This window comes from Haliaeetus albicilla, chromosome 10 (assembly GCF_947461875.1).
Source record: "Haliaeetus albicilla chromosome 10, bHalAlb1.1, whole genome shotgun sequence".
NCBI classification, from domain to species: Eukaryota; Metazoa; Chordata; class Aves; order Accipitriformes; family Accipitridae; genus Haliaeetus; species Haliaeetus albicilla.
The window spans coordinates 8,185,039-8,198,753 of NC_091492.1; the positions used below are offsets into that span (position 1 = coordinate 8,185,039).

General features: G+C 39.2%; 1 long non-coding RNA gene across 1 annotated transcript in view; it reads right to left on the reverse strand.

Annotated features, from left to right (window-relative positions):
* Positions 1 to 13,715, reverse strand: part of LOC138687240 (uncharacterized) — a 328,639-nt gene that overhangs the window by 15,141 nt on the left and 299,783 nt on the right. The window contains exon 5 of the long non-coding RNA XR_011326476.1: positions 8,694 to 8,834. This is a non-coding gene — a long non-coding RNA (uncharacterized lncRNA). The remainder of the gene's footprint in view (positions 1 to 8,693; positions 8,835 to 13,715) is intronic.

Here is a 13,715-nt window from a genome sequence, read left to right on the forward strand (position 1 = left end):
CCTTTAAGATCATTGAGTCCAAACACCTAACACTGCCAAGTCCACCACTAAACCATGTCCCTGAGCACCACATCTACATGTCTTTTAAATACCTCCAGGGTGGTTTCAGGTCTGTAGAGACCCTGCAAGTCAAGTGCTTCTGGTTTTCCATCCATATACAAACTTCACCATGCATATGTGTCAAAAGCCTCATTTTATAGTCCTCATTGGTTCCAAATTTTCCATCCCAACTGGTGGGAGCTGTCTGCATTCCAAGCGTTTGGCTCTGGGTAGGTGCCGTCAGAGGTTGTGTGCAAGGGCTGAGATACGGGGGCTGCAGCAGTTGCCTGAACCGGGCTCTGGCAGAAGCCATCCCGCTATTGTCCCACAAGCAGGGTTCAGTACCCGGTGTGCAACAAGCCAATCTTACAGAGCCGAGATATTTGTTCATTTCATGTCTGTGCAGAGATGGGTGCCAGGAGGTAACTCCACAAAGCCAGCATACCACACCAAAGAAAAACAATGTATTTTCTCTGTTACATGATTAGCAAAAACCCGCCTAAATTCATATTCATTGGTTAGTAGTCATCATCTCATCTACTGTTGGCCAGTTATATTTAAATTAGCCTCACTTGCTATGTAAACTAGCACGCATGCTCCTTGCAAGAGTGGGGGGGCAAGTTCTTCCAGCCTGGAATTGAGTCGGAGGTCACAATCTCCCCCTGCCACCTTTACCTTTCCCTTAGTTCTTGCTTCTTTTTGGCAATCATCTGGCCTTCCGCACCTTCTGGGGCAGGATGTTTCCTTTTATCAGTCTTTAGTTCCCTCTTCAAGGGCATAGGGGTTAGCAAAGCATGCATAGTTTATACAAAGTAATCAGGCTTGCCTAGTGAAGCTATCCAGTAATGGTCCTCCTTGAAGGACAATGTATCATGTTTAACCTTAAATTGAGCAGTATCACCAGGGCTAGGCCATAACTCAAACATATGACTCCACTGCCTCTGTTAGCCTGCTGTACAGCTGCCCACCCAGGGAGACTGATGAAGAGCAGAGTAAGATTCATCACCTACTGAGCTGACGGTTGGCTGTCATGGAAATGTTTAAAAGCAGGAAAAAGAAGACTGTAGTAGAAACTATTGGATTAAGCAAGGCATGGGAGTGTAGTTAAGTGGATTCTGACACATTTCATTCAGGAGTGCAGACAAGAATTTAGGTATAAATCCCTCTTTTAATTTGCCTTTGAAACCGAGTATTTCATGAATGACTTGAGAAGGGACTGACTGCTGCCACATTTGAAGATATCGCACATTTGGGCTGAAAACTAACATCTGATACGCTGAACTATGTTGTAAAATCTTGTATTTAATATGTAAAATGGAAAACAAGGGCAAGATCAACAATCAAATCCCAGCAAGAGGAAGGACCTGTTGAAAAAGGAGGCTGATATCCTGAAAGTAGAGCTCTCTAATTATGTTCTACTGCTCAGGCATTATGGCCAGGCTAGAACAAGCCATATAGGAAGACTTGGGAGTTCGGGAGACATAGCACAGTTCCAAAGCATTCAAATGATAACTAACTAAGGAATAAATTAACAAGTAATTACTTCAACCTCCATCAGTACTTTTACAACATTCCCCCTATGTATGAAACAGCAATTTACATAAAGAAGCACAGAAAAGCAAAAAACATAGCTAATGAACTTACTACTTCTACAGTTTGGGGGGAGGAAAAAGAGACATCATCTTTCTTCACATAGTTAAGTAAAAGGAAGGGGCTGATGCCTTTGCAAGATAAAGATAAATATTTAAAATAGAAAGTGCTTGATGGGTCCTAGGTTTCAGCTCTTGATGGGTGACTGTACTCTTTAAAGCACTTCTGAAATGCGGGTTTCTCATTTGAAAGGGTTCTTCAAAGTCCCTACTGTAGAGAAAAATAAAAAAAGATAATTATTTACTTCCACTCTGAATTATTTTTAAAGCATTCTGACTTTTCAGAGTGTGAGAGCACAACTGCCAGTCACACTATTTTTATCAGACCCAATATGAATGGAAGCCTTTTTGTCTTCAGTGAGCTTTTAGCAAATGCCCAGAGATTAGGAATCAGGAATTTGCAACATATAATCTGGCTGTGACTAGTTCCAGTTGTGGCTTTAGCAGGTCTTCTCAAACTTTTGATTCAGTAAAATTAATAGGGATTCTGCTATTTACCTTCTGGGCATATTGTAAAAATTAACTCTTTGATGCCCCTTGTAGATGGACAGAACTGTAACTGCTGATTATTAATATCCTTAGATTCAGCAAATATTCAAAGACTCCTTTTCATGGAGCTATAGATATCAAAGCCAGGAGGGCCTTGATCTTGTCTTTGATTAGTTCAATTAGTCTGTTTCCTCTTATATAATTTTCAGATCTTTTAATTGCAGTTATAAATTGTTGTGAAACACAACAGTTAGAGATGCATACTGAAACATTATAAAATAATGTTAATTAACGTACATGCATACATTTACATATATATGTATATATATGGGTAAATGAGTGAAATCACTAGTTTAGTGATTTAGCAATAAATTAGTGAAATCACTAATTTTTTTTTGTGATTGGTAGTCTGCATTGCAAAAAAAAGGTTAAAGGACTTGGCAGAAGTCTTTCCATTTCCTTTGTCCTTGGAGATTGTCATAATGCAGCTCTGTGCATTTTCAGCTAGACTTTGCCAGATGTCTACTTCTTGCATATATTTGGAAGAAGTTAAGCTTAATTTAATTGTGCCCCAATTCAAGAGAGTATCCCTATGCTGGCACGTTGATTAAGCATGGTGGTAGTTTTAATTATCTTCTTATCTCTCACTGGAGTGCAGTTAGTGGAGCTGATAAAATTAACCCCATAGATAAATACCCTTTTTAAACTGGGGCCTCAGACAAGGATAAAGCTTTCTTTTCAACATCAAAAATTAGCCTTCACCTGTCTGAAGCCATTTCTTCTCCACTTCTCTATCCATCTGCGGATGACTTCCTCAAGAGAGCTTGACATTACAGTTGAATCACCTTTATTACTGGCTTTTTTTTTTTTCCCTTGATAGTTTTGCACTTGCCTGTGATTCATTGCTGTCTTTTACCTGTGACAATGCTAAGTTGGCTGCTCATGACTTTTTTTTTTTTTTTTTTTTTTGCCAGCTGTTCCCCTCTCCACATGACTAATTCTATTGTGTGGGTTAAACAGAAATGGCACAAGACCAGCATTTAAAGGATGCAAGTTAGTGCACTGAAGATTTGAGGAGATACAGTGTCAGTTTTACATGTCACACTCCTGGTAAAATCATAGCGATGCAGAGCACTAACATTTCATTTAAGAATCAAACACATTAAGATACCATTTTCAAGTGTTGCGTTTAAGTGCCTTGTAACACATTTAATTTTCTTTCTGAAAATACCCTGTCAGAAGCCTGTAGGAGAAACAGCAGCATAATTTAAATGTCACTTTGCTTCCCAATAATGAATTTCATATTCAGTCATTCTACTCCAGTGACAAAGCTCGCATCTCTGCTAGCATGTTTCTGGTCATTTGACACTGTTTTCAGTTGGGTGTGCACAGGAGCTTGACTGCACTTTTGTATACTTAATCGCCTGTGTTTTACTTAACATGAAAGAACCATAACTTGGACAGAAGAGCAAAGAGGGACTCCATAAATGAGAAGGTCATTCACAAAACAAAGGCAAAAGGTACTGTAATGGAATTGTAACATCCCACTATGCAGCATCTGAACTTTTCTTAAGTTTTATGAGTATCAAGCCATTTGCAGACTTTCTGAGCATCTCAGATTATTAATAAATACAACAGGATTCCTGCTTGCCTTCTTATAAATACACACACTCAGCATTCAGCTGCAGAGATGTTCAACTTGCCCTGGATCGCCAACCTGGCAAAACATCTGAGAACAGTTCAATTTAAGGTGGTACAAAAAATAGCCCCTGATATATCTGTGTGTGTGTGTGTGTGTATATATATATCTCCATATATTTACACAGTCCCACATGCCCTGAGAGGCAGAAAGCTGGCTGTGGTGGTCCAGCAGCATAATCCTGACTCATTTTCTTACAAAGCTATCAAATGGACACAAGAAAGCTCAGCTTGTTCACATCCAAGAACAGTGTGGGGGAGAGCAAGATACTCTGCGTACATTTGTAGGACTTGAAACTGCTCATTTCACTGCAAAACACTATAAAAATTATTCACTTTAATCCAAACTATAATTCAGGCATACCTAGGGTGACACACAGCCCCTGCTTAAACAGTAAGAGGAAACAATGTCTACCAGCTAAGAGGGGTGAGTAAAGGAGAGTATTTCCTCCAGTGGCAATTTAGGCAGGCAGAGTATCACTACTGACAGCACAATCTCACCTCTGGGATCAAACTTACAGTCCTGCCCAGCACTGAAACTGCCACATGAATTTCCTGAGTTCCTCCATTTTGCATCTCGTTTGCAGAAAACTACCTCCAGTTATACAAAGATACAAACATACTCTGAGAGGCTGCATCAGCCCTATGAGAGATTTGTTCTAGTTATTGATTCCTTGTTACAATTTCTGCAGCCCCTGAGATATCCTTGGAGAGCTAACATTAGAGTACTGGCCAGGCCAAATCTTGCTTCACTTATAGGAGCTGATGCGTTTACATCTTAAGGGAATATTGATCTACTGCAAATAATCTTTTTTTGTTTCAAGCAAGCTGAAACTCCAGAGGAGGGAGACAGGACCACAAACCCCTTTGGCAGTGCTTATGAAAAGCTTCAGAATAAAATAATATTGCTTTGAAAACTTGCAAAGTGAATCCAAAACTTCATGGCAAATGTGATACGGAGGGGAAGCTCACACATGAAGAATGCAACTTACATATGGCACCTCTTCTTAAGTGAGCTTCAGCAGTGTCTGGCACAACTAACCCTTTAAAATATTGTTGCTGTTTATTTGTCTACAAAGGACTCAAGAGGCTGGAAAAGAAAGGGAAGGTGCTAAAGGATAAATCCACTAAAAACCATCTTCCCTTCTTGCTGGTAAAGAATTCAGAACAGGTATTGTCAGCCTGTTACTGTTGCTATCAGCCAATATCAAAAGCAGTTGGCAATGCTCTCATCATGCAAAAATTCCAATCAGATTTCTCAGTATATTCTAATTACTGTGGTGACACTTATTGTGGGCCTAACTGACTACCTTATCACAGCAGACAAGTCTGCCGTCTGTGTAGGGTTTATTGGCTCTTAAATTTCTGCTTCCTCTAATTGCACATCTATCTTACCAAACAAATATAGAAGTCCACATTTATTCTTCGCCACCTCATGCTTTAATCCTCTCCACATTAAAGGTTATGCTGTAATCTCTCACCTACATTGTGATTATGTCCACCCCAGCTTCACACAAAACTCGCTTTTTCTTTCTGCACACATTATCACTTTCCCATGGGATTCATCCAAATAATGGCTTGCTCTGCTGATGGTACCCGTATACAGGTACTTATCGGGAGCTCTAGCACAGAAATGTCACTTCTAAATCCCTGTTTCTTTGCTATTGTGCCCCCTATGAAAAAGAAGGTTTTTCATATAAAACAGCTAAGGATTGTACATGCTTTTCCACCCTGAAGGTCTTAATTTCATTCATGTCTATCAAAAGCAACTGGCAATCACTTTGCAAAGATGCCGCCAAGAGCTAACTGTGGCACAGTTAATTGACGCATGTTACTTCCCTCAGAAACAGCGAATGTATCACTTATTTTCCTGAACTGGACCTGTTTCAAATAAGCTGGAGAGCAATACAAACTTCTCTTTTGATTTCAGCAGATATTGGATCATATTCCTAAAATGCATTTTAGTACTACTGAGAAACAAGCATTTATATACAGCAAGGTATGCATAAAAGCAAATTACATTTTGCTTTCACAAGCACAGTGGTCAAGATGAGTAAATGAATAAATTTAGGAAACTATAAAAAGAGGGAGTGTATTGCTGTAATTTCCATTCCTCATTTTGCTGTGCCCAAGTTGAATTTTACTCCAAATATTTTTGACTTTTGCAGGTCAGGCCATGGATTACCTTTCCTGTGAACCTCTGTGCTCACATGGTCCAATCGATGCAGAACTGCTCTCTGCAACAGTACCTAACTTAACGCAAACATCCTTTTCACACTATGAACCTGAAATCTGGAAGTTTTTCCCATTGTATGGTCATGATAGAAATGTGACACTCTGGTAGACATTGTATCTCACGCTTTAGCTTATCTCAGTTTCATGAAGTTAACCATGTATACTGATTTTGGTTAAGTACAGATTCAGTTAAATTCTCTTAGTGTTAAACTGTGTGCTGGTTTTGGCTGGGATAGAGTTAATTTTCTTCACAGTAGCTTGTATGGGGCCATGTTTTGGATTTGTGCTGGAAACAGTGTTGGTAATTTAGGGATATTTTCGTTACTGCTGAGCAGTGCTTACCCAGAGCCAAGGCCTTTTCTGCTTCTCAGCCCACCCCACCAGCGAGGAGACTTTGGGGGCACAAGGGGTTGGGAGGGGACACAGCCGGGACAGCTGACCCCGACTGACCCAAGGGATATCCCAGACCATATGACGTCATGCTCAGCACAGAAAGCTGGGGGAAGAAGGAGGAAAGGGGGACGTTGGGAGTGATGGCGTTTGTCTTCCCAAGTCACCGTTAGGCGTGATGGAGCCCTGCTGTCCTGGAGATGGCTGAACACTGCCTGCCCGTGGGAAGTGGGGAATGAATTCCTTGTTTTGCTTTTCTTCTCTGCGCAGCTTTTGCTTCACCTATTACCACCAGTTTTCTCACTTTTACTCTTCTGATTCTCTTCCCCATCCCATCGGTGGGGGGAGTGAGTGAGCGGCTGTGTGCTGCTTGGTTGCTGGCTGGGGTTAAACCACGACAAATGGAGTTTCAGAATGCCTTGAAAGTTACCATAAAGACACTATGAAATTATGGGAGTTCCAGAACTGCAGTTGTGCATCAAGAAAACACCCCCCCCCCCAAAAAAAAACAGCTTTTGAAAATATCTGAGAGCAACAGGATCATTGATTTTTTGTCCTCCATAAATAGAGCACTCTTCCAGAGTATGAAACCTCTAGTTGCAAATTCCAGTAACTTAAACATGAGATTGACTATAAGCAAACAAAAGTTGAATCATTGTCATCATCCAAGCTAAGAAAACTGCAAAAACTGAGAAAACAAACAGTATGAGGGGTTTATAAATTTATCTTCACAAATATAATCTACATTATTATTATTATGCTTATAGGGAAAAAAATTTTGCTCCCACTGATTTTAAAGTTTAGCTTACTCCTTCAGTCTATTTTCTGTTATATAATTAAACATTTATACTTTTTTTTAAAAAAGAAACTGGTAAGTTGCACATCCTTCCTTGTTCCTAGAGATAAAAGTAAATCCACAGTCATAATGTGTGATCACTTTTGAAGGAGAAGAACTTATGTTTTGGACCACAGATGGAGAAAGCATTAATTGCTTAAAGATAATTTATACAGTTAGAACATTGTATCCCTTTTCTCACTCTTTATTCTCAAATTAAACTGTTCTGTCACAACATTTATTTAAAATATTTTCCGCTTATGATATCCATTCGTGCCATTGAGTGAAGTCTCTTTGTATGAATGTTTTTCTATATGCTCAGCTACTCTCCTTCATCTTATGCTGACTTAATGACAGCCCCAACACTAATATTACAGTTGAGGTCACTGGCCAATGATTTTGCTATGTATTATGATAGAGGCTGAAATGAGTAGACGGTGCAGGCCACATCCCATGTACCACCAGATCTGCACAATAAATTTATATAGAAATATATGAGACATCACGTAGTTTCTGTGCTCTGGGATCATGTAACCATGAGTTCAAAAGGGAGTAGTAATTCATCTAATTATTACTACTATTTGAGATAGGGAAGCAGAGGGAAAGAAACTGCAAATTCTTTAAAACACATATTGTAAGTTGCAGTTGAATCACTAAATTTAGGCTTGAGACTTCTTGGTTGCTAATAATGTCAGTGCTGATCATCACTCAAGTTGCTATTTTATTTTTGATTTTTATGATTTTTCTCCCATGTCAATTTTTAATTTATTTGTCGTGATGGCCAAACAACTACAGGTCAAGCTGTGGAAGGTGCCGTGCATACACTTAAACTGGGGGACCTAAGACTGCTTTCCAGAACAAAGTTAACCAGGCCTGGCTGCATCCTGACCGTGTTGAAATCAGACCCAGGCACATCACTCTGCCCTAGCTGCCACTGGTAAGAAAGCCTCAGGCAGATGAGGAGGAGCTCCAGCAGATCTCTTGTTTTGGATGACTGGTAGCCAGAACTGTAACATGCATTTTGGAGCACACTGTCCTGCAATTTAGGCACAAATACTAAGTGCCAAACAGAATTTTGAATCAATCCTCTGCCAATTAAGAGTAAGATTAAGTTCAAAAATGAGTGCTATCAAACATATTACACTTTGGAAGAAAGACAGTTTTCCATAGTAGAAGTAAGACTACACTGCTGTCTGTTACCAACTTTATTTTTAGATGTCCAGACTGAATTTAATTGAAGCTATCTAAGCTCTCAAAGCAAAGAAATCAGAGGAGGTTTTTTTTATAGATTCATACACAAAAGTACAATTGCTCCCCTGGAGCAGGTTTTTTTAAATTTTTTTCATCTTTAGGCTTACCCAGCTCTTTAAATCATTCCAGGCTGGTTTCTCTTCAATTGTTACTCGTTTTGATGTTGCCTCTGAACTGAACACTGGATTCTGGTGATCAGCAGCATGGAGTGCTATTGTTATACACTTGGACAGAGACTGGACTTCCTGCTGGAAGAATGGCCATGACAGTTATGCATGCTGATCCAAAACATATTCACAGGCACATACAACACACAATAGCTCAAGGAAAAAAAAAAAAAAAGACCTCTTTAGGTACATAAAGAAGTGATGTCTAAACAAGTAGCATGTCACAAAAGAGGCCAACTATTTAAATGATTACATTATACAAGGAACAAATAGGAGTATCTCTTCTGCATACAAGGACTTTTCATTTACAGCTTTAGCATTACTTTTTTTTAACGCTGCTTTGGCCACTTAAACAGCTGCTTTTTTCCTTTTTTTTTTTTTTTAAAGTTGACTACATTTTATACTCTCCACAGCTTTTATATGATTGTATAATGCTTTTTCTTTTTAATTTATTTTGTTACCTACGTGGGTAAAATTAATAGTGAATGCTGACTTATTTCATAAACTTTATTAAGCCTTTGGGGAAACTTCAGTGTGCTCATATGGAGAGGCAATATAGAGTGTATCCACTGTATCATGACACAGAAATTACAATTCTAAGCTAGAAATAAATGACATTCCAGAAAAAGCAGAAGGAACAACATTTAAGGAGTTAATAATGAACCACTTGTCTTCATTTTCAGATCCTTTAATCCTGCTATTGTGCAGTTTTCACACAGTGCTAAATTGAATTACTGCATCATTTTTTACAATTTCTTCATACAGTTGACCCAGTTTATAGCAGGTTTGAAAGCATTATCATTGCTTAAGGTTGAAAGATGCTGCAGTGTATTGCATTAAAAGTCAATCAGCGCAGAAGTATTTTGATGTAATTTTGCTTTTGGATATAGAAGAACAGATACCCAAATGAAGGATGGTATTTCATTTTGTCATAACACTGTCACATAATACAGCATGCCTTTTTTATACAATATGTATAGTCTCATTTTATTATATTTCTTTCTCTATGTTTCTGGTTCTAATAAAGTGAATCCTCAGTTTATGCCTTCCAATGCTTTTATTAACTTGTGCGAGAAGAAAATTGAAAAAAGTTCTAATGTATAGCTTTTTACTATTGTGTAGCAGATATATTTAGTTGGATACCACTAAAAAAAAATAAAACTGAATGCAGTGTTTCTAAACATTATGCCACTTCTAAAATGCTCCAAGTGAGAAATTCTCTATCAGAAATCTTCCTATTCTGAAGGGCAGTGCTTTCTACAGCTTTTTTAGCACATAAACATGGTGCTGAGTTTAAAAGACATTTTAAGCAATGTGGTTTAGGTAAAGCATTTCATTCTCTCAAGGTCATTCTTTATGCTTCAGGTGTTAATTTGTGTTGTTCTTGAAGTATTCGTATTATTGATAGTAGAGTCCTTAGTATATGTTATATTGAAATATTGCTAATGTATGAACTGTAACATTACATTTTTAATCTAATCAATCAAATGGCATGCATATGCAGTAGATGCTTGGCTTTTACTAAGATTAATTACCATGTGCTGTGAAAACGAACTCTGTAAGGTGAAATATTGCATGCGCACAGACACACGCAATGAGAAGAAAAGAAAAGAAAGCAAATTGTGCAAAGGGATGAGCACTGTAATAAGTTAATGACTACTTCTGTCATTCAAAACATATGCATAGCCTTTAAGACAACACAAAACAAAGATTAAACTCATGTTAAATCAACTATCTATTAAAGCATTTAGAGCTTTTCTCCAGATTCTACACGAAAATTATGCAATCTGTTGCAAAACTAAACACTTGTCTCCCAGATGGTGCTCAGAGTCTGTCTGAGCAAACACCCCTTCCATGCTCTGTGTAACAAATTGTGCATATTTTTTGTTCACTGTGCTTCATTTTATGCATTTGAGGACATTTACACTGTACATGGTACGTAAAGATGACTACATTTGCATTGTAAAACCCAGTGATGTTGTATTTATGTACCTGATCACAGCCATGAAGTGGAAGATACTTCATCATGGAAAATGGAAATATCTCCCTTTTCACTGGCTAGAAGTTACAAACTTATTATGCTTACTGCTGATACTGATCTGGGTTGTAATTCTCACAGGTCATTGACAGTGGCCCATTAAATAATAAGTAGCTAATTGCTTTTTTTGAACTGTGCTGCAAAGTTAAGCTTCTATGACAGTGTTTTGAGGGAGTGTTTTACCATGCCAAATAATAGTTATGATTGAAATGGGAATAAGATTAAAGCTGCACTAATACTTTTATAATGTTATTAAAAGGTACATTATTCATGCACTAGAAACATAGGGATTACCCTTCTGGCTGAGACTATGGTCTAGCTAAAAACCTATGAGAAGATACTAAAGCATGAGAAAGTCATCTGCAATTGATGAGGCTGCTATTCAGGTTTTTTTGTTCTTGCCACATGTTTTTTAGTATTTCCTCTGCCTTGGTTTCAACTTGTAAAATGGAGATAATGGTAGTTCCCTATTTGACAAGAGTGAAGTGAAAATTAGTACGCTGCTGTTAGTGAATTACTCAAATATGTGGTAGGGGACTAAGTATGTACCTGAGATTAGCAGACATTCCTTTTGTGGAGAAGCCCAGTCTGATTATCATTTCTAAACAGTTTCTCCAACCTTACCCTACAGACACAGCAAAGTATTTCTTTTGAGATTTAGTCAGCTATCTATCTGGTTTACAAAAGCCCAAAACTATAGGAAGAATATTCATTTAGTCTTAGTATCACTAGATGTCACATGTAAGACTCCATGTTTGAAAAGGCAAAGGTATTCACATGCATAAACTGAATGTAAAGCTTAAGCAATGAGGGAACTTGAAATAACATTTCCCTGATGAAGTACTCTGCAATATGTCTTCCTTTTGCCTTGTTCATTGTTTCAGCTTCTGTCACAGAAGAAGCATGTGTATTAAGTGAAAGCAGAACTAAAAAATTAAAGTAAAATAATATCTTTTTAGTTCATTTCTGTAACTTTTTAATAGAGAAGTAATTGTCTCCATTAATCAGCACAACTTTTGTTAAATCCATGGGGCTTTAGAGACACTTTAAAATAACTTCCATATTTTGGAAGGATGAAAATAATAAAGTTCAAAAGTTGGATGCATGGAAATTAGATATATAATGCAGCAAAACCGCAGGGGAAGAATTTAGCTGGCAAGTCCTCCAAAGCATAATTTTTCGTGTCTTCAAAACGCCAAGGGAGACAACCAGCACGCCAGATAGTAAGACTCCATATGATACATCAGAGCAGGGTCAACCTGAATTTTAGATCAGGGCTTTGTCCATTTGGATCTCAGTATCATCAAGGATAGTTAATCCACAATCTCTCTGGACAATCTGGTCTACTGTGTTAATCAGCTGCACTGTGGGGAAACTTTCCTTTTATGTATGGAATTTCTCTTGCTACATCTGGTATCTGTTGCTTCTTGCCCTTTTGCTGTACATTTTGAGAAGAGAATGGATCCACCTTCTCGATAGCTCCCTTCTGGGTAGTTCAAGACAGCAGTTAGAGCCATCTCTTCTCCACAATGAATAAACTACTTCCCTTCAGCCTGTCCTTAAATGTCAGGTGTCCCAGCTCCCAAACCATGTTGTAGCTTTCTCCTAGACTTGCTGCAGTGTTCTCTCTCTTGTCCATGGGGTGCAAGAGTGGACGTAGTTCTCCCAATAATGCTCCATCAGTACTGCATAAAGAAGCACAACCACTTCCCTGGCTATGTTCTTAGCAGCAGCGCTGTGCTCCTAATTGCAGCCCCATACGCAGTCAGGTGTTGCTGCCGCAACGATGCAGTGCTGAGTCACGATGGCCCTTTTGTCCACCAGGACCTCAATTCCTTTTCTGCAAGCTCCTTTCTAGCTAGTCAGCCCCTTGCCTCTATCATTGATTGTTCTGTCCCAAGCTCAGAACTACGCTTTTGCTCACTTGGTTTTTTGTCAGCTCTCCAGCCTGGTAACACCTCTCCGAATGGCAGCTTTGCTCCCCAGGGTAGCATGTAAACTGGTCCATGCAATTTGGTGTTACCCATGAACTTGCTGAGCATGTATTCCATGCCATTGCCCAGGCTGCTCATAAAAATAGTAAAAAAGTATCAGCCCCAGTATCAACCTCCAGCATACATCTCTTACAGCTGGTTGGTATTTGGACTTCGAACCACTGACACACCACCTTGGAACCACTGTCTCTTTGAATCCAGCAGTGCAGTCAGCTTTCACCCTTGCAGCTGTGCTATCCAGTTCATACCTTCCCAGTTTGGCTACAAAGATATTAAAGGACACTTCTGACAACCTGGCTGAAGTCTAGGTTAAGAGACATCCACTGCTCTACCCTGAGCCGCAAAGCCGGTCATTTCATTATGGGAAGCAATCAGGTGGGTCGTGCACGGTTTGGCCCTGGTAAGTCCCTACTGGCTGATACCAATCACCTGGTCCTTCACGTGCCTGGAAATGCTTTCCAGGAGGCCTTGCTTGGGACTGAATTGAGGCTTTATGGCCAGCAGTTCCTAAGACCCTCCTCATTTTTTTTGAAGATGCTTCCTCTAGTCCCTGATTGTCACAACTTTTCAAAGATGACAGCAACCTTCCAATGACATCAACGTCTTTGGATGCATCTTGTCCAGCACCATGGACTGGGAGGCTTTCAAACGAGACTGGACAAGGCCCTGAGCAACCCACTCTTGTTGACTCTGCTTTGAGGGGCGGGGGGGGGAGGCCAGACTAGAGGCTCCCTTCATACTCAACTGTTCTACGATTCTGTGTTTATGTCCAGCTTATTTAAGTAGTCCCTAACTTTCTATTAAATCCACACTGTGCTTGTGTAAGTACATTTTGCATTGCAAAGCAGATTGTCCAGTTCCCGAATAGAGCAGTCTAACACTTCATAATCTGTGCAATACGATATGCCTGTTTTAAATTTATGAAGCTGT